The sequence below is a fragment of the Schistocerca piceifrons genome, chromosome 2 (genome assembly GCF_021461385.2).
Source record: "Schistocerca piceifrons isolate TAMUIC-IGC-003096 chromosome 2, iqSchPice1.1, whole genome shotgun sequence".
Lineage (NCBI taxonomy): Eukaryota > Metazoa > Arthropoda > Insecta > Orthoptera > Acrididae > Schistocerca > Schistocerca piceifrons.
Genome location: NC_060139.1, coordinates 973,969,193 through 973,991,584, shown reverse-complemented (window position 1 = coordinate 973,991,584; position 22,392 = coordinate 973,969,193).

The window sequence follows — 22,392 nt, the reverse complement described above, 5'->3', positions numbered from 1 at the left end:
ACCTGTCGAAGCCAATGAGTGATCTCTATTGACCTGTAATGCGTATTATGCAAATTCCCATTACCGTGGTTGGTGAAAGTCGCTTCATTAGTAAAAAGCAACCGTTGACAAAACGTTGGATCATCTTATAGGCGCAGCAGAGCAAACCAGCAAAATGTCTGGTGCCGTTCTAAACCCACACCGGAGAGTGCTTGATGTAATGAGAGGTGAAATGGGTGAAATCTATGCGGGTGCAATACGCGTAGAACACTTCTCTGACTTATACCACATTCCGAGGCGGTACGTCGCGACGAAACAGTAGGGTCGTTATGCGCCTACGCTAGAAAGCCCTCTTCATGTACCTCGCCACTTGCAGTTTTCTACCTTGTCCTCTATATGGCGTTCCATGATTCCGATTCAAGTAGTTCTTGCAAATACGTGCAAGAAGCTGGGGCGTAGGACGCCCACGATCAGGATACAGCTTTATTGCTCTAACAGTATTTCTTCTGCTTTCACCATAACCTAGAAGCATATCTAACTTTTCTTCTTTTTCTTTTTAAAATTCAGTCTTGGTCACACCACGTATGTTACAAGAACATAGGTGACCGGTTTCAGGTCATATCACATGACCATCATCAGACCCATGGCATCATTCGAAGATGGTAGGTGGAGCACTCTTCTCAGCTGCTGTGATGTGTGTGGAATCATAACATTCTTAGCATGTGTAGGCGGTAGCGACAACTCATTTTACAACACAATATATGTGTTAAACAGACTTTCTTGTTGACAAATTTAAACGTTCACGTCTCGATCCTTTACCATGACCTTTAGTTTGCAACATTTCTACGATACTGGTGATGAGATCTTACAAGATTTATCTCATAGGAACACAGGGCTTTAATTTACCTAAAAAGCACACACAAGTGGTGTTAAAACAGCATACAACAGTCAAACATCTATTTCTTAGACCCTGTACTGGGAGGAGCCTTTGACATTTTAGTAACACATATTACTAGAGTTATGGTTTTAGCAGTATTTTCCTCTCTAGCCTCATTCAGGGTTTTCAGAAAAATTCTACCATTAAAACATGCAGCCAAGTTGAGTCTCCACAGAAAGACACAAAAATGTGATGACGACATATGCTTTAAAATTGACTTTCGTTGTGAATCAGAGCAATTAATAAGTTTGATTACTTTGTGTGAAGACTGTATGCAGTGATTTTTTTACTGTGTGTTTAATGGTGAACGCGTGTGTATAGCGTATGCTACCGCAACTGGTGCTGTTAATAATACATCGGAGGGTCGCATAAGGCTACACACTCCATATACGCTACAACTTATCACTGGCAAGTATTATTATTTTTGATACTCTTAAGGTTTTATGTGTTCAGGTGCACGATAGATATATCAGGTATATATAAGATACAATTGTTGTACATTCTAACAATACCACCACTTGCAAAGTAGGTTATAAACCAGATTAATAATGTTGTTCATATTCACTTTGTCAGGCAACAACAAAGTTATTGACTGTGGATGGTATCGTCAGAATCGAAATAATGAAGTCACTGTAAAAAAAGTCATTAATTTTGGCACTTATCTTGAATGGATTCCCAAGTAGATTTCGTCGAAGTTGTTATGGCTCATCTCGTTGATTCTAGGGTGATTCCACTTGACAGCTAGAAGGTCCAGGTCTGTATTTTAGCAATATTTGAAGATTTAACAAATGCGTTTTTCAGGAAATTCTTAGTGATCAAACAATATCAGAACAATGGTATGGTAGAAATAATTTTTGACTTGGTGTTCACGATCCACATTTTTATTAAACTTCTTGTAAATTCACTTATACTTGTCCTTAATTGTCACATCATCAAGAAAACAGTTTTGTATCAATCTTCATATATTTAATTTCCACTTCAACCACACACAACACTTGACTGTTCTTTTACAAAGCGAAATAACAACTTAACTTCTGCAAATTGAAACAAAGACTGCCCTGTGCGCATTCGCACCAAAACGGTTACAAGTGTGTCAAAGATTATGACAGTCTCACAGAAATGAACACACACACAAGAACCACATTACTGTAATATATCGATACATCGGAGTACCTACACATTAATAAAATCAAATGTGAATATTGTCACAAAAGTATGTCTGTTACTTCGCAAAAAAGTAGTACGATACTACTGGTATCGAGAACTGGGGTTGGAGTGCCGTAATAGTCACCTAAATGAAGAACCATTACAACCTTATACCAGACATGTGTTTCTGGCCACACCATATGGCCGGCAATGCAGACTTGTTTCTGAGCGTGAAAGTGTGTGTACGTTTGTGTCCTGTGTGTATCCTAGTGCTGTTGCTAATAAATCGTAAGATCAGATAAGGCTACACATACCATATTCACTACAACCTCTTAGCACAGGCGAGTATTATTGTTTTTGAGATTGTTAAGGCTTTCTACATTCGAGTGCCCGATGAATAGATCACTTTGGAGTGACTATACAGACGTTAAATAAATTAGTAACTGCTCAGTGTGAAGCACCTAAACCTTTTATTCTCAGAAATATCGCAGGGTCGAAGTGGAATGTCCTTCACATGAATAGTAGTTTATACTTTCGTAGGTTCGTGTGTAGGAAAACCTTTTGCGTGGTTAGCTCATTGTTGTTTGAAAGCCGAGCACTTCCTTAACTGCAAAAATGTCGCCACTTGAACAAAAGATAGCCGTAAATCGGCGACCACAAGAATATGTCTTTGCCAAATAAATGAAATAAACTTGACTTTAGTCTTCTTTTTTAAAAAAAATTAATGGTAACCTATTCCCCTTCTGCTTTCCACCACGTAATATTAGAGTAACTTGAGAAAGAATGTACTGTCTTACAAATGGCGGCCAACAACACTAACGAGGACTCGCGTTGTGGTGCACATTATTAATCTCGGAAAACCCAAACCAACATGGCCGGACGCTGGTTTGAACCGTCGTCCACCCCAATGCGAGTCCAGTGTGTTAGCCACTCTGCCACCTCTCTCAGTCTGAAATAAGCGGTTTAGTTATAACATATATTCACCAGAAATAGTTACATTCGTCTGCATTCAAGTCTGCTCGTAGAAGAATTCGAACCAGACTAAAATAATTATAAAAATCTATTTCTGCTGTTCTCGATGTTCACAGTCTTTTTATTACAAAGACACAGATTATGAAGAAATATCGATACTGCTTTTGATGCACATCATTGTGAGGTAACTAATACTTTTACGTACCGGTACTCTTTTGTGCTCAGAATAGCAGTTCGTTTTAACAACTCTTATCGTGCATAGATAGATTTTTCTCGTTCCCATAGTACCAGTCAGTATAGTGGAACGATACTGAATGGCAAGCTCTCAGTTGTTGCTACACATAGATACAAGAGAGCTCTGTAAGCATTAATAATCTCACAAATGCAGCAAACTTTTACATAAACTGAATATGAAATGTAGAACTATCAGTCATTTTCCACTAACGGGAAATGGTCATGGCACATGTGCATACACATCTGTCTCATGTGTTACAATTAGCTATCCACGTGTGCGATTGTTTTACATTAAAAAGGGTTAGTGTTTAAATTCTGATCAAGTATACATAAGAGTAATACTTTTTAATATAAAACAGGTGCACATGTGGGTCGCTAATTGTAATATCAAATAGGCACTTACACACAGGCGCCATGCAATGTTCATTTTCCATTACTGGAAAAGTACTGTACTGAACTGCCAATCACTGCATACTAAGGCTGTCTTTTAGCTACAGCATTATAGAAACTCGTGTCAACAGTGGAGACAGTTTAACAGTTTTTACTTCCGTAAAGTCACATGTAACTTCCCGCAAAATTTGGTCAAGTCAGATTTTTAAGAAGCTTTCACAGTTTTACTCCCCTTGCATCAAGCTTCAGTAATGACCTCTGGTACCAACATGACACGTGTTCCTCCAGTAACCCTGACAATATTCATGGCGTGAATCGTGCAGAATGAAATTATTATTGTTATTGTTATAATTATTATTACAAGAGATAAATAAGAGCTTTTTGGTACTTGCAATCTTGCTTCACGCCACCAATATCCTGTAACACAGAACAAAAGGATCAACAGTAGCACAGTCAGTAAACATTTTGGTATTTATTTCAACTAGTGACGACGAGATATATTAATGAGGGTATGGCAAGTGATGTATCCATGCCTTTCACTTTGGTTGGGAAATTCTTTCAGCTTTAAATTAAAATGTGCGATTGCTGTACTACTGTTCTCACACAAATTGCTTCTCCCCAACCGCACTTCTTAATGTAAAACTGAAATGCGAGCGGTAGTTGTGGATATTTAACTCACCATACTGTGATCTATCCACTTCACTTTGCCTGTCATCTAGCAAATCACTAATTTCTTCAGTTATTGACCTGTTTTACATTTTTATTATACTAAAAGAAATGAAATTTAATTAAGTGATCCTAGTGTTGACAAAGACTAACATTATTAACATACTAACTGCAGATCAGCTCAAATTTTACACAGTGCAATTAAATCTATAAAAACATCGGGAAAAGGAAATTAGGGCAAATAAGTGTTTCACAAATTCTGTCACTGTTTAAATACGTGCTTCTACATTTTTAAAGATGATGTCACTGCTAAAGGTTCTTCTGAAGGTTCGACAATCTTACAATATGTTCCACACTTCTAAGTGCCTCTAAATTTTTTATTTGCGTCATTGTCACAATTGTAAGTGAGATTTGTAATATTCAGACGTCTCTCTCTTGCTTCTTGAAACTGAGATACAGAAGCTGATCCATCATAAATGTTATGCTCTTCATTCATTGCATCATCGCTACTGATATCCTGTAATTCGTGTATTACAGAATGAATTTTTGCAATGCAGCACGAATCATATGTCTCATCTAGATAAATTAATGGGCTTTTTCTGTATTTCTCATATATTATGTCAGTACCCCATTCAGGATACAAAATGAAGACAGGACAAAAACATATTTACATTTACATTTGTGCTTTTGATCATCTTCGCACGTATAACTTGGTACTGAAGATTACAGTACAGCTAACACCTTTTGAAGTGTCTCCTGTCGCAGAAAACGTACCCTCTCTTATCACTGAAACTTTCTCTATACTAAGAGGTCATTCTGCAGGACAAAATCGCCTCCACACATTTGTTATAAATTCCTGTATCTTTCTACACACATTTGTTATAAATTCCTGTATCTTTCTACACAAAATTGCAGGTAGAACTCATTGTTCTTTTTAACACTAGAATTCATTTGGCAATACTTTTTCGTGAGGCTACTAGTCACTAATACATTAACAACTTCTCTTAATGTTTTGTCTATGTCACAGATCGGAAAAGACTTTTTAACCTACTTCTGTTTCAGTGTCATTTGCGGTTCTAATATTGACAAAGATGTCAGTGTTTTGAAAATCTCTCACCCACTTCTCAGCAACTGAAAACATTTGATTTTTAAAACAAGGATTGCCTTGGAGATCCTACAAAAAACGTCATGCATCTGTAACATTTCTACAATCAATCGAATTCTTCCTCAGATGTAGAGTCTGCAACACAATGCTACAACTCCAGAAATAACTCCTTATCAGTCCCTAAAGTTAGATTCAACCCGTCCTTAAACCATCGCCACCAAGACTGTTCCCTGTGAAATGAACAGGAGTACACTTTTCAAAATGGAAACTTTTCTTTAATTTCTGCTATCTCAGACTCAGAGAAATCAGTAACCTATTAGGTTAGGTTGAAGTCCATGTTCCACCTCTTGAAAACATGTAGAGCTTCAGGAATTGACCTTGTGTCTTCTGCCTGAATAAAGAAAAAACCTACCACTAAACAGCACCTTTCTGTTTTTGCTATCACAAAGAATGAGGGAAGGTGATTTTATTGTTTTGTTTTGTAGGCTGCATCAGGCAAACATACTTTTTTCGAAATAAACTTTCGCCATGCGCTCCAGTAACAAAAAAGCAGAGGCTGTATTTCCCCTCTGACATTTGATGAAGTCCTGAAAAAAAATGTTGTCGCCTCTAGATTATTTTCACCACTCATTAATCTGCATTTTCTATTCATCTTGATCAAACACACTATTCTTCAATTTCCAAGGGCACTGTGGAAATGTCTGTAAGTTGATAGATGTGTGAGGCAAAACATAGAGCTGATATTATATGTCTTGTCTGGTCCAGAGAAGGTTCTGTTGACAAACTTTTCAAGGTGTAATTATATTACTCACACAGATGTACTTCCATTTTTAACAACTTTCGCTATTCCTTCAGCTAAAGAAGGGTGTATAGATTTTACACTTCCCAGACTATGGTTTTGCTGGTGTGGTGGTGATGCCCTCACATAAAAGCGAAGAAAACTTTTGGGTTTATCGGTCATCTCCAAAGCCTGTGAAAGACCTTCAATGCAAAACTAATTACAATTAATAAGAGATATAAAATATTAAGTATAAAGAGTTAGCGAAGCAGTAGACTGTTTCTAGAACAAATGATATAAAAACATCCAACTACAGCACAGAAAACACTTACTTTTTTTAATTTCACGATCGATCATTTATTGACTGAACTGAATAGTTTGGATACATTTTTATGTATGTAATTGAAAAAGTTGCAGGGCAATCTCCCTTCTTGTTATCTATGATTAACAATCATAAAACAGTAGGAAAGACAAAATGCATACTATGAAACATAACATAACAAGAAGAGAACACCAAAAAATTCAAACTGTGACATCACGCCCAAATGTGCTACTGAATAACAGAAAAAAATAATGATAATCATGAAAAGATACGAAGATGAATTTCAAAAGGTAGATGCTCCTGTTTTAAATGATACAACTTGCACATGACCACTTCATTACTCATGGCATAGATTTCTGGACTAATGTACAGGTGGTAGAACCTCTTTCAAACTATGAAGTAGGGGTACACAAAAAAGGATTGATCTTTTTTAAACTGCTCAGAGTGAGGATTTGAATGATAATGCCTACATCAATCAGAATCTGAAGTTAACTTTTAAAGTGCTACAGTCCGTAAGCCTTAAAGCTGACTTCCACTGTTTTTACTTAATAACACTTAATTTCACATAATCATCATTACATGCACTTCTATAAGTGTTTTACACTGTACTTCACAAAACTTCTTTACAATTTAAACAAAAAGCTTGGTGAGGTTTTTGCTATGCCTGTCAAGTTTTGAGAAGTGCAGTGTCTGTGCTTAAAAGCTAGTGAAAATTTACCATAAAAATATTTGGCACCTCATTTGGACTACACTGATGAAGTTAAAATATGAAATGTGAATATGTGTAATGCTCATGGATCAGCACACAGGTATGATATTGGAATGCAATGAAGTTTCAAAATTTAATGTAAAATCTCTGTAATAATCACAAAACCAAATAATTGCTGTAGAAAAATTTTATATACTAATATGAGACCAAATCCCATCAACAGTAAAAGGAAATGTAAGTGAGATGCCAAATTCACACGCTGCCCACAGGAAACGGGTATAACAAACTTCCAAAAGGAAACCAAAAATCGAACTGACATTATTGTCACAAGCAAAGTTCTATAACCTCTTAGAGACGACCAAAATATTATCAATCTAACTAGTGATTCAAGATAATATTTACGTCTGTTCAATTGAATAGTGCCAAGTTGTGCAACAAACAATTGGTTTAAACCAACAAATGTTGAAATTTTTGCCATAAATGATTGTGTTTTTCATGTACCAGAATATGGACATTGGAGGCATCTGCTATTAAAGGCTGTCCGGGGTGGCCGAGCGCTTCTAGGCGCTTCAGTCCGGAACCACGCGACTGCTACAGTCGCAGGTTCGAATACTGCCTCGGGCATGGATGTGTGTGATGTCCTTAGGTTAGTTAGCTTCAAGTAGTTCTAAGTTCTAGGGGACTGATGACCTCAGACGTTAAGTCCCATAGTACTCAAAGCCATTTGTACCATTTTTTGCTATTAAAAATGAAGTGACGAAAAAAAATTATAGCTGATTATCGGTCGCGATTAGGCATGTACGAGCAACAGAAGTGTAGGGCAACTGATGATTTCTCTCTCTGTCTCTCTCTCTCTCTCTCTTTATAAAAAAAAAACATGCACACGCATGTGACTTTGAAAGAGTTCTATCGTACACTGAGGCAAACAAGCTGAGTTGGTATGGTGTTATGTAACAACAAATCAAGAATAATTTTCGTAATAGAGAGATGTGGAGCAGGAATTCGGATATTGCACCCAGTTTCTGGATAAAGTCGGATGAAATGAAGGGAGGAGGGGGACAGATTTTGTGAAAGTTGGAACTGAAGAAGTAAATGACAAAACTAAAAGTATGGGTAACCTTTCCCCCTCATCACCCCAGCGAAAACCCTATTTGTAGGGGGAGCTGACAAGGTTTCTGAAGGATAAATTGGCAGACTGTAGAGAACACACTCTTTGGGCTGCTTGTCTCACCCCCTGAAAAATAATATCCATCATTTTATGATTTTTAATGCATGGAATCTGATAAAACTCCTGACATCGCTCTTCGTGTACATTACCACTGTACACTATTAAGTCAAATTACTGTTACACCTCTCTAAACACCAATGGTCTTGATAATAAAGTATATTAAGAGGTACTGACTCTCTGTTTGTTATGGGTTTCCTTCTTGAATTCTAACAAATATAATTGCATAGAATTATTGTGAATCAACCAAGTCCAGTAAAAACAGTTAGATGTCCATTGTCAATTGAAGCTTTCAAATATGACTCAAGGGGCTTTAACAGTTCATGATTAGGCTCCAGTTGTGAATTCTGAAGAACCATTTCTTGTAAACTACCACACTGGAATTTTTAGCTGTGTTACTGTGTTTTTTGAAAAATGATTATGAATTAAAGATGGGTCCACCTTTTTGCAAGTATGCAATTATTGTTTCACTTTAATACCCAAAGATTCATCACCACATTTGTACCATTCTCAGTGGTTGATTTCTTTTATTTTATTTTTATTTACTTTATGCGTGTGTCCTGTGTCAACCAACCGAAATCAACCATATGTTTAAATTAATACACTTGTATTCAGACCCCTGGCCACTTTTGGTTGGTGAACACAAGACACTCACACTAAGTAAATGAAAGGAAAGTAAAAACATTTGTGTATTAAGGCAAAACAACAATAGAGTGCTTGCAAAAAGGTAGGCCCATCTTTATTGTGATCTGGACATCATGAAGGCCCAAAAACTGGAAATTTTGGTTTTCACTGAACAAAATTCTGTGTTACAAAAATATATACTTTGTGGATAGTACTTCATTATTTTCATGTTCAAATACATTTCTAAACCAGATGCAGCACATGTCTGTATTAGGTCGGTTGCTAGATATGGTTTGCGACACGCTCACTACCTTGGTGATAGGGACTTTAAAACCTTCAAGTGCTGATGTTGCTAAACCATATGGTGAAACTGGAAAAAATATAATTTATACGACATCTACAGACGAGAATGGGAGAAAGATTTTGGAAACTCTGCAAGTACATGACAGGAACTGGTAGACAAGGCAGGCTCAGCGAATCAGAAATCAGAAACCTCAGAGGGGTGGAAATCTATTCTGAATAGCAAGTCGCAAGACATCGCAGATATGCTCAGTAATGTTCATGTCTGAGGAGTTTAATCTAGCCATCATGAGGGAACAATGACAATGTCAATGAGATGAGAAAAGCAATTTGGGCGTTTCTGGTTCACAGAACATCTGCAGGATGGTCTCTGCCCAAAAGGAAACACTTCATGGTGCTAGTGTAACAAGTGTGAAGCATATTGACAAAAACCTACACATCCACTCCCCACATCAGAAACGGTGATGACAGAACTAAAGGAGATGTATAGAGATGTTTCAGGTTTTAAAATTCTGAAAATATGCTTACATGACAAAACACAGCATCCAAATTAAAGCTTCAATAGTTTCATTTGGGAATTCTTGCCACAAACAGTGTTTTTGGCATGTCATCTCTTCAGAATGGTGTGATGAATATCATAATATGTTTGAAAGATGGAGTAAGAAGCATATTAACAACCATGATCAGACTATGCATCAAAAATGGGGCAACATGCAAAGTCGGATGCTACAAGAGGAGATTCAATGTATTGCTCAAGCTAAAAAAGCTGCTGAAAGCAGGACAATGGAGCCCACAATAAAAAATAAAAGGAAGAACACTGAATAATATGAAAAGGACACACAAAATCAACAAGATTATGGAGTTGGAATGTTTTGACCTGTTATCATTGAGAACAATATGGCACATTATAGTTTCAATTTCCCATGGAAAATGTTTTTGCATACTTAGGTTTTATTTTGTCATCCACTATTAAAGATACAAAAAGTAAATTCTGAATGAATAATAATATAGTGCTTGCCTACGGAGTGCACCATATTATACAACAATGTATTAAATATTTTATGCTGGAGAATGTCTTATGTTCTCAAATTAAATGGAGAAAAGTTTTAAAAACTTTTTAAAAAATACAAAACAACAAATCGTAAATATTTCTGGTTTACTGTTTCAACAAGTTAATCATTGAAAGAATAACATTTGCTTTGATCTTTATTTTGGATACTGTGGGAAGTACAGTGTGTTTAAAAGATAAATTAACACTTAATTCAGTACATAAGATAAACATCAGTTTCACTCCATTGCGTAATTTCACAGTGTTTAAATTTATGTGAGAGAGAGCTCATAATAAGTTTCATGATACACACCAGGAGGCTTTCCCTATAATATTTGGGGCCCAACGTGATTTCTTGGTACCTGGAACATTACACTGAAAACGGACATCCTATTAATGGTATCTCAACGGTACCCAGGAAATGCTGAAAGAAGATTCGTAGATTAACTTTCTTAGGAAAGTTAGCAGAAAATGCCACAGCATTTATTTGAATTACATAATATAAAATGAGACATTTATTTACTTACTGGTGGTAGAATCTGACGATTTTTGGCGATGATGGCTGTTCCTAGCTGAGTATGGATGACCTGTGCGCTTAAGGTTATTCAAAAGCCTTTTCATTTCTTCCTCGGAATCACAGAAACCACAGTACTATCCGTCATTACTGACGACGAAATCTTTCAGGCTATCCTTAAGCATCTACTCAAAGGCTTTCGCATTTCGGCTAAAACGACACAGAAACCACAATATTTTCCGTCTTCGCTGATAGGGAAATCTTTCAGACTGTACTTAAGCATCTGTTCGAGGACTTTCGCACAGGTTGAAAACGACGCACATGCCAGCAACACAAGACAATGAAAGCACACAAACAATGTTCACAAACAATGTGTATTCAAGAGTCACACAACAGTCGATGGGTGTTTAGATACACGAAGCACACGACGGTCGACAGGGCTACTCATGAAGCTCATGATGACGCGTACCTACGTTACTATGACCTAGGTTTGCCAGAGCGTGAGGCGAATGTTACCCACCAGGTGCTTGCTGCATATGCCCACACGCCACTACGTTCGCTGAATGGTCGTTGAGGAGCTTCCTGGTTCATCTGGGCGGTCAGTTTCTCAACAGTTGCGCTTCTCTCATACACATCTCTGCAGTTGCTGTTGGCCCCTGTCATCTGTGATCTTTGGTGCACCGCAACTGCCTCGGCACCGATTTTGGTAGCGATATTTTTTCATGCATGGCACACTTTAGGCGCAGTGAACCTTTTACGAACTTAGCCCGTATACCGATGACCATGACGTTTTGTGAGTCAGATAAATGGCTCCGTTTCCCCATTACGACAACGACTGCAGAGTTCTCCACACCCCTGCGTCACACTTTATATAGTCCCCATTGCTAATGATCCCACCTGCCATTTGTGGGAGGCTATTGCAGACTGACATTGAAAGTAGGTGATGGTCACCCTATTTTATCACAAGGTTTTGACTTTGTCCTTGTCGCCAGGCATGTGCGACGGCAGTGTAGTATGATATACGCACTCTCATTACAAATGTTTCTTAATTCAAAGTGTAAACTTACGGCTGACATTAACAGAACACATTTAAAATGCCTAATTTAGATAATGCAATTATGCTAATGTTTTTGCCTTTGACTATGTGCAGTTGTAACTTTACGCACAGTTTGAATTGAGGGGAGAACTGAAGAGGCTAAGGATTTGTAAGAGGCATTAATAGTCACCGAGTTACACGGTTGCAATTTCTTGGGGAACAGTTGCCCCTGAGGATGGGACTCGTAGAGAATAAATCGATCCCGCATCACAGCAGGACTTAGTTTTTACACTTCCTAACACACAACTCAACAAATGCCGACATTTTGGTTACACAGAATGGGCTTTGGACCATCGAGACTGAACAGTTCAAATTTCTAGGAGTTCATATAGTATGCAACCGTGGAAAGCCTATGTTCAGGATTTTGCTCAAAAACTAAATGCTGCTTTATTTACCATTGGAACAATATATGAAATACACTGAAGAGCCAAAGAAACTGATACACCTGCCTAATATCGTACAGGACCCACGCGAGCACGGGGAAGTGCCGCAACACGACGTGGCATGGACTCGACAAATGTCTGAAGTAGTGCTGTAGGGAATTGACACCATGAATATTGCGGGGCAGTCCATAAATCCGTAAGAGGGTTGGAGATCTCTTCTGTATAGCACGTCACAAGACATCGCAGATATGCTCAGTAATGTTCATGTCTGAGGAGTTTGGTGGCCACCGGAAGTGTTTAAACTCAGAAGAGTGTTCCCGGAACCACTCTATAACAATTCTGCACATGTGGGGTGTCGCATTGCCCTGCTGGAATGCCCAAGTCCGTCGGAACGAACAATGAACATGAATGGATCGAGGTGATCTGACAGGATGCTTATGTACCTGTCTCCTGCCAGAGTCGTAGCTAGACGTATCAGGAGTCCCATATCACTCCAGCTGCACACGCTCTACACCATTACAGAGCTTCCATTAGTTTGAGCAGTCCCCTGCTGACATGTATGGTTCATGGACTCATGAAGTTTTCTCCCTACCCGTACACGTCCATATCCCCGATCCAATTTGAAACGAGACTCGTCCGACCAGACAACACATTTTCAGTCATCAACGTCGGTGTTGACGGCCCCAGGCGAGGAGTAAAGCTTTGTGTCATGCAGTTTTACCTGATTCCTGGTATTCACGGTACGCTCGTAATATGGTCATAAGGGAAACTTCCCACTTCATAGCTACATCTGAGATGCTGTGTCTCAACGGTCGTGCGCCGTCTATAACACCATGGTCAAACTAATCTGCCACTTGTGATGTTACAAAATAAAAGTGATGTTGTTATTCAATGGAAAGTTGGAAATTGAGATTTAGCTTACTGTTTTATCAATCACAATTGGCATAAGAATCATGGATTGACCATTGTCATAAAATATTGCATTATGAGATGTGAATAGTTTTTACTTGCATTTGCGCGTGGCTTGAGGCAGTCACAACTAGCGTGCTATTGATTAAGAAATCGCGTTATCGTCTTTCTAATTACTTCATGATCGTAGATACGATCATACCCGGTTGTGAAGTTATTGTTATGACAAAACAATTTCCTAAGGGACCAGAAAGTTCTTAAGGGCGCAAAAAAACAACTGTAACATCACACAAAAGGGAAATTCAATGTTAAAGCTGATGCAAGAAGACGATAAAACAGTTTTCTTTTTATCAATGTAACACGCACATTGGACTGCTGATCTTGGTGTCTGTAATCTTAGCAAAATGCATAATTAAAATGAAAATAATACTGAGGAGATAATAGGAATGAGCACTGCTAAATGATTCAGTATTCCCAGAACAAATATTTATTATAACTAAAACATATATCGTACCTTAAGCTTAGTACTACAATGACGGTAGATTTTTATGTCCGTATCATGTCCATTGAGCGCTCTTTTATATAGCCATTGTCTTCTTTGAGTCGCTCGTGCGTCGTCACGGTAAGTTATGACAGTTCTTTACACTTTACTCAAACTTAGACATAACACGTTTTTATACATTTAGTAAAAATTAGATCAGACTGCCACAAATCTGCGTCCGTCTTACTTGAGAAAAACAGTACAAGTCTCTTTAGCGCTCAAGGCTTCATTTGTTCTCCAGCGAACAAAATAGTGAAGGATCGTATATCTATCCGTATTTTTCTGTTTTTATTGCCGTCCAAAGACGACGAATTACATTATTTAGAAAATTTCACCGTCGCCATTATTTATAAACAAGTATTTGCCTTCTGGCTGAAAGTATTAACTACTCGTATTTGCTGTTTTAATGAAGTCAAAAATAGCGAATATCACACACTGTAGCAGCAATAACCGATCTAACAACTGCGCCAGACACTTGTTGTCTTATATAGGAGTTGCCGCGCAGCGCCGTATTCTGCCTGAATACATAACTCTGTATTAGAATACTCATGCCCTTACCAGTTTCTTTGGTGCTTCAGTGTAAGTGATAGTTTAACGTGAAAAGTAGTCTACTTTGCTTTTTTCATTTGCTTATGACGTATGATATTACTTTCTGGTTAACTCTTCTGTTTCAAAAGGGTCATTTTTGGCTGGGAAACGGGCTGATCGAGCAATATGTGGTATAAGTTCGCAAAGGTCTTGTCTACTCCTGTTCAGTAGTCTTGGAATTCTGTCGTTCATCTCTCAATAAATATATTTTCTTAAATATCGGTTGTTGTTCCCAAGAGATAGCAGCTTTCACTCAGTTAATGCTTGACATGTATCGAATCTCCATTTGGAGCGCTATTCCTAGACTCTTGAGCAGTAAGCCATGCAGTTGTGCGGTATCCAAGAATCCAATAATCTTAGCAGCAATACACGCATTTTCAAGTCTAAATTGAAGAGTTTCTTCACGATAACGCTTTATATTCGGTAAAGAGACTCCTGAAACATTTTTTCTAAAAAAAGCTGTATCCCTTGAGATATTGTCGATTATGTTTATTTAAACTTACGGCCTGTCGCCTACATTCGAGTCATTGTAGGGAAGCAGCCTACGCACGCCGTATAAAATTCACATCAACCTTTCCACTGTGTGCCAGCCAGTCCGCTGTAACTAGCTCTGAAGTCATAAATGTTGTGCAATACTTTAAAAATCAAGTAAATAACCTGAAACGTTTCTAGCACGTCAGGAGTAATACTAAATCAATATGTGTTGAATATCAGTTCAATAACTTTAACCATTTTCGAAATTTTGACGTTTTTCTGTAGAAATCATTGGCGCAACAGAAAAGAGCTAGAAACTTAAGAATTTATATTTAGATTCCTTTTTCATAATAATTTAGTAGAAACAGTGTTCTGAATCTTACAAATTAAAATTTTAGTTGAAATTCATGATTTTCTGGTTTTTGTCTTAAAAATTAAGGAAGCAAGATAGATTAAGTGGGCGAATAAATCAGGCTAGGATGTTCAAATTTAAGTAGAAGGGAGATCCACTATAATCATAAAGATGTGAGAAGTTTTAACTGAATAACTTTAAAACTATAGCTATAGCGTATCTCCAAAGAGCAAGTTTAGAGCTCGTCTACTGCGTGTAGTGTAATTAATTCTCTTGACCAAAATATTTGACTTAGACACGTCAGACTTTTATTATGATTACTTACCTGTGTGCTGATTGCACATTTAAATTGAGAGCTTCATCGGCCATCAGCAAAGGAAGCAATGATTTATTCGATAACTTAAAGTGGTGCATTACTAGCCCAGCGGCTAGTCGGGAGAGCGGGTTTGATCAGGCTTTCCCTTAGCCGTCCCCACCGTGGCTTTATATATAAGAATGCTGCGTGAGAAAGAAAGGCCCCAGTTCTCTCCAGACGCTGATTAGTGCACCACCTGTGCCGGGAGTCGCGTCACGTCGGTATCATTGCTATAAACAGCCTCGGATCCCGTATTAAGTTACTCGGGATATGCGTAACCATGAAATCGTTTTCGAGTGAAGTGTTAATTCTGGGATGACTTTAATGATTTTTCTTCAGTTTGCGTATGTCGTATTTTCACGTGCCGGCACAGGACAGACATTCTACCATTATTTAGCATGGCGTTTGATGAACATTATCATCAAATTATGGCGAGCATTCACTTAAACACTTAATTTGAACAGTTATAGTTGCATCAGCGCATTAGACTATGAACTGCTCTGGTAGTTGGATTGTGTGGATTCTTTTTGGTCTGTGACTTTCAGAATATAGTGAACATATTAGAGAGAATGGTTTTTAATTATAAATCCCAGACAATCTCCTAATTCCTCAGAGCTATAAGCTGTAGCTATAAATGTATTTCTCAGATGAAGTGGGCACTAGGAATTCTAATTACAGGCTTCACGTTTTGCTAATCACTTTCTGGTTGCCAATATTGTAGTTAGAGAGCCAGTGTTGAGAACGGCAAACAACAGCAATAAATAAATAACAGGAACATTTAATAACAATTATACCACCCACCGCCCCACATATGGTGCATCGGCCGGGAAAGAAACTGAGTAAAAGTGAAAGTGATTTTTAAATATCCGGATTCGTGAGTGAAATGCGACACGCAACTGAGTAATAGAACAGTGATAGTGTTACGTGTGCATGTGGATGACGCAATTGGATTAACAACGCATCTGGATTGACAGAGCTGGCACTGAGTTTAGCGGCGCTGCCGGCATCGCGAGAAGCCAGTTTCGCCTCACCACAGTCGTCCGCCGGAGCAACCGGAGCCACGCCTGCAGTTGCGGGCCACACAGCAGCCGTCGAATTGCCGTCTGCAGTTCAACGCGCCGCGTCGCATCAGTAATCCTGGTAAGCCGCGCCAGCAACGCCATACGTCATGCAGAAGGAACTAAGCTAAGTGAAAAGCTGTTAAAATTTTTACTAACCTTCACTAAAAGACTGTCGGCGATGGAACCGCCAGAAGAAACTGAAGTTAAAGTTGAATCAGAACCTATGTCTGTTGAGGGAACTGTAAATCCAGACAACGGTTCAAGTGTAAATATGCATGAAAATAGAAATGTTAAAGTGAAATATGAAGTATTGTCTCCTGACAGTAGTGTGGAAAGGGGCAATGATTCAATAATAGAGACCCCTGTAGTAAGCAGAAATCAGAAATTCTTAATTTATTGGAACTGAACGACAGAAAATCTTATTTATTAGAAGCCATTTAGCAGGTGACGCCATGTGTTGGTCAGCTGATGTTATGTTGAAGTGTAAAACATTAGCGGAATTTAAAACAGCTTTCATTAATGAGTATTGGTCTAGTAATAAGCAAAATGAAGTGTTGAGAGAATTTTGGAGTGGAAAACGCTTCAATGCAGGCAAGGAATCTATTAAAGAGTTTGCCAGGTCATGGATGTCACGTTTGTCACATTTGACCGAAAAGATAAAACCTGAAATGATAATACTAGATCTTGAAGCCAAACTGCCATGGTATTGGCAAACTAGAATTATATCTGCCCCTAGAGACAATCTGGATCGTTTTATTGAATATTTGGAACGCGTAGAGCGTGTGGCTGCCAATGAGGAGCAAGCACGTAATAACAGAAATGCTAATAACACTAGAATAACACTAGTAGTAATTTTAAGAACGAGCAGAATGGCAATGTAAACATCAGAACAGTAGGTGTTCGCCATCCTAAGAGAGGTAGGAATTGGAGAAATAATTATCAGAACCAACAATGGCATCCAAATGATAGTAATTTTGTTCCAAACAACATTATGCAGGTAAACAACTGTGCAGAAAGTAATGCTGTGCCAGTTAACTATAATGGAAATAAAGGAAACAGTAGTAAGCCGAGGCAGGAAAACTGGTTCCCGTCTATGAGGACACTGGCGCTCACCGGGCAGTTATTTTTCCTAAGCCAGTAATTACAGTAATTGGTAAGACAGATCAGAATACTCAGACTGAACATGTAGAAGAGGGGTCGGTAGCATCTAAGGATACAGCAGAAATATTAGATCACTCACAATATTTGATAGATACTGTGTTAGAGACGCTTTCTAAGTGGGAAGAGAAAGAGAAGGCGCAGCAGTGTAATGGCAGGGAAAAGCTACAAAATACTGAATTGTCAGGTGAAGAAGCAGAAGAAATTCATGCTTATATTTACGATGAGGACGATGTGCTCTTATCTAAAGTGCCTGTGCAGGATGTTGATACTGTACTAATAGATTTAGGACAGGAGGTAAGTGAGAATGTAGAGGATAGCCTGTTGGGGGTCGATGAACCCAGTAGCTGTGACCAGTTGTCACTTGAGAAGGAACCCGACGATAATAGTGAAAGTGGTTTAGCTGTAACTAATGTTATGCCCGGTCTGGAGGCGCAGAATCGCTCAGACTACAGTAATTTGGGTCTTGTTCAGCAAACTAAATGTAATGAAGTCGTGCGGTATTTCGATTTGAAATTAATAGACCGACTGGAAAAGGCAGCTGAAAATGTAATTCAGGAAACCCCTACGCACTTTGATCCTAATGTAATGGAGACAGATGTCGATCACTTTAGTTGGAGACAAATCCAAAAGGAACTATTGGATGAGTTTGAGGAACCACCTGTACAACTTAGAATAAGCCACCCTATAATAATAGTGAATATGTTGGGTATCAATGTACGTTGTCTCTTAGACAGTGGAAGTGAGGAGAATGAGATATCTCAGTCCTTCTTTGATGCATTACCTGGTAAAGACAAGCTTACAGTAATGATGGTATCGGGACTAAGAATAATTGGTGCTACTGGCAAGGTGTCAAAAACGGTAAAGCAAGAAGCTTTGCTGCCCTTTGATATTAATGGTAATTTAATTGATAATCCATGATTAATTGTAAACAATCTCAGTATTGAGGTTTTAATTGGCATAGATTTCTTGTCAAAATATCAGAGTGTTGTTGACTTTGAAAGAAGCCAGTTAAAAATGGTCTTGCCAATAACCGGAGTAATTAGCGTACCTTTTATTGATAATCATGTAGTAACTAATAATGAAACTTGGGAGCTGCTTATGCGAGTTCTGAAAAATAGGAGAAATTGGGACGAAAAGAAGTTAAGGGCTAGGGCAAATATAAGAAATAGAGCATTGGAAAGGAAGAAGCGTCATGACGCAAAAGCTGTACCCACCAGTTTTGAAATAGGTCAGTTAGTCCTTGTCAAAACCAAGGAAAAATCAAAGAAAATAAATGCAGAAACAAAGAAATTCATGTTCGTATACCAAGGACCTTTCAGGATCATAGGAAAACCACATGCCAATGCATATAGGCTAGGGTATCCTAAGAGTAAAAAGCTATTAGGTCTCAGGAAAGTGATCGACCTAAAGAAGTTCATAGGTAGTGAATTAATTCTGTAGGGAGGAGGTTGTTCTGTAACCTCTACACAGTGTGGCAGCTGTGCAGTCCCAGCTGTGTGAGATCTTCTTTCCATTTCAGGTCTCACTCATTCTTCATCCTTCCTATCTATAAAAATTTCGACCCTTTCTTTCCAATATGAAAATTTTCTGAAACCAACGAATTCTGTATGGAGGAGGTTGTTCTGTAACTTCTACACAGTGTGGCAGCTGTGCAGTCCCAGCTGTGTGAGATCTTCTTTCCCATTTCAGATTTCACTTTCTCTTCATCTTTTCTATCCACCTAAAATTTCGACCTCTTCTTTCTAACACATTAAATTTTCCGTTATGGTTATCAAGCCAATAATAAACTAATGAATTCTGTAGGGAGGAGGTTGTTCTGTAACCTCTACACAGTGTGGCAGCTGTGCAGTCCCAGCTGTGTGAGATCTTCTTTCCTTTTCAGGCCTCACTCAATCTTCATCTTTCCTATCCACCAAAGGTTCGACTCCTTCTTTGCAATACAAAAATTTTCCGTCATGGCTATCAAGCCATGAGTTCTGTAACCATTCTATCCACTGATTAGTGAAAGAAAAGACTTAATGTGACAAACCTAACAGTGACATAAACAGCAGAGAAGTAAGATGTAATTAAGACACAAATGTATTTGAGTAACAAGTATGTATACAACCCTGTTGTTTTACTGTAAATGGTCCACCAACAGTAATTTAAAGAGATATTTGTGTACAAGCAGGATCTGAAGTGGCAGTGAAACCTATTGTATGCTATAGAGCTAACTAATTAATATTAAAAGAGATTGCTTAGTGTTATGAAAAATATGCAGATAAGTTGTAAGAATGAACTCACCTTGTCTAGCAAGGAATGGCAGTGTAATAGAATTGAACAGTGTTTGTGGTTGAGACGTGAAGGACACGTCCTTGAAATATTTATAAGGTTGGAGCTGGCCGTTATTTGGTGTAGTGTGTGACAGGACACACCTACACGTATTGAGGTTATGAGTTGGAGGCGTGAATGCGACCATAGGTACCCTTATGTTGGATGAGACAGAGCAGCTCATGGTGTCCTATAGGTTTAAGGAATTTAGCATTACGCTCGTCCATAATTACTTAATGCACTTTAGTGGTAGGTCGAGAGAGACTACCTGTGGTTTCAGCGTCCGATCGAGTGGAAACAGATTGCCACGTCAGCAAATTGATCAGCTACAATACACGATGGATAAGAAATAAATGTGCTATCCTATGCGTTAAATGATAACAGAGTGAGTGTTAAATAAGTACATACACTAGCAACATAATTGAGTAATATAATGGCAGACGTGAAACATTATTTATAGCTTAGCATAAATACACTCCGATGAAGTAAGTACATAATTGCAGATGTGGAACTGACACAGCAGCAGAGGACCAATAAGTGGATTTAGTAGTCAACTAAACGTAGTGTGTTTTGAACACTCAGAACTGTACCATTACCAGAAGTTACTCACATGTACAAACAAGCTGAGAAGACAACTACTAATCAAATATACTCATATGATCTCTAAGAATAAGGTAATTGAAGATGAGTCAGCTAAGTAAATAAAGTACAAATGTATCAAGAATGTACCAAGCATTGGTTCAGTGTTCCGGCCCAGAAATAATAAATTGAAATTAAATAGGATTTATGATTGTATGCCTTGAGCATAAATTTTCTCTAGTACGTGACTAACGGCGTTTTGAGCCATTTGTTTACCGATTTTATGACAGTTAAGTAACCGCGGGAGTAAAATTGAAAAAGTTCTGTTAACTTTGTTCCAGTAACATATTTGAAAGATAAAATGTATGTATCCCCATTTCATTGTGACCCACCCTTAGATATTAAGTGAACAGAGTCTGAGGCACTCTTTTTGTTTGTTCTACAGGATAAACCGGATAATGGCAACCTGGTAGCTGCGTGAAAGCGTGGAGTGACTTAGACACAACTCAAAGCGACCCCTCCCCTTTCCCTATGTAATTTAGACTGAATATGAAGGACGCACACCATAGCAACTCCTCCTCCTCCACCCTTGTGAATGGAAGTGTAGAACGCCGGCCAAAGCAGCTACAGCCATGTGTGTAAAAAAGAAATTTTCATGATTTGTGAAATTTTCTTTCAGGTTTAGAAAAGACTGTTAAGATATAATTATCTGTTTATGTATCATGAATAAATGTGTTATTTTCTCTGAATTTGTGTATGTAAAAATGTATTTAATGGATTTAAGATTTTCATAATTTCACATATTTTTATGTGTTTGTTTGTCTAAGGCAATATGTATGCCACAGTGTTTCATTGATTTTGCTTAAATTTTAAGTAAATAAAGTACAAATGTATCAAGAATGTATCAAGCATTGGTTCAGTGTCCCGCCCCAGAAGTAGAGGGTGATTTAGGGAAGCAGCCTACTCACGCTGTATAAAATTCACATCAGCCTTTCCATTGTGTGCCAGCCAGTCCGCTGAAACTAGCTCTGACGTCATAAATGTTGCGCAATACTTTAAAAATCAAGTAAATAACCTGAAACGTTTCTAGCACGTCAGGAGTAATACTAAATCAATATGTGTTGAATATCAGTTCAATAACTTTAACCATTTTCGAAATTTGGACATTTTTCTGTAAAAATCATTGGCGCAACAGATAAGAGCTAGAAACTCAAAAATCTATATTTAGATTCCTTTTTCATAATAATTTAGTAGAAACAGTGTTCTGAATCTTACAAATTAAAATTTTAGTTGAAATTCATGATTTTCTGGTTTTTGTCTTAAAAATTAAGGAAGCAAGATAGATTAAGTGGGCGAATAAATAAGGCTAGGGTGTTTAAATTTAAGTAGAAGGGAGATCCGCTATAATCATAAAGATGTGAGAAGTTTCAACTGAATAACTATAAAACTATAGCTATAGCGTATCTCCAAAGAGCAAGTTCAGAGCTCGTCTACTGCGTGTAGGGTAATTAATTTAATTCTCTCGCCCACAATATTTGACTTAGCCACGTCAGACTTTTATTATGATTACCTACCTGTGTGCTGATTGCACATTTAAATTGAGAGCTCCATCGGCCATCAGCAAAAGAAGCAAT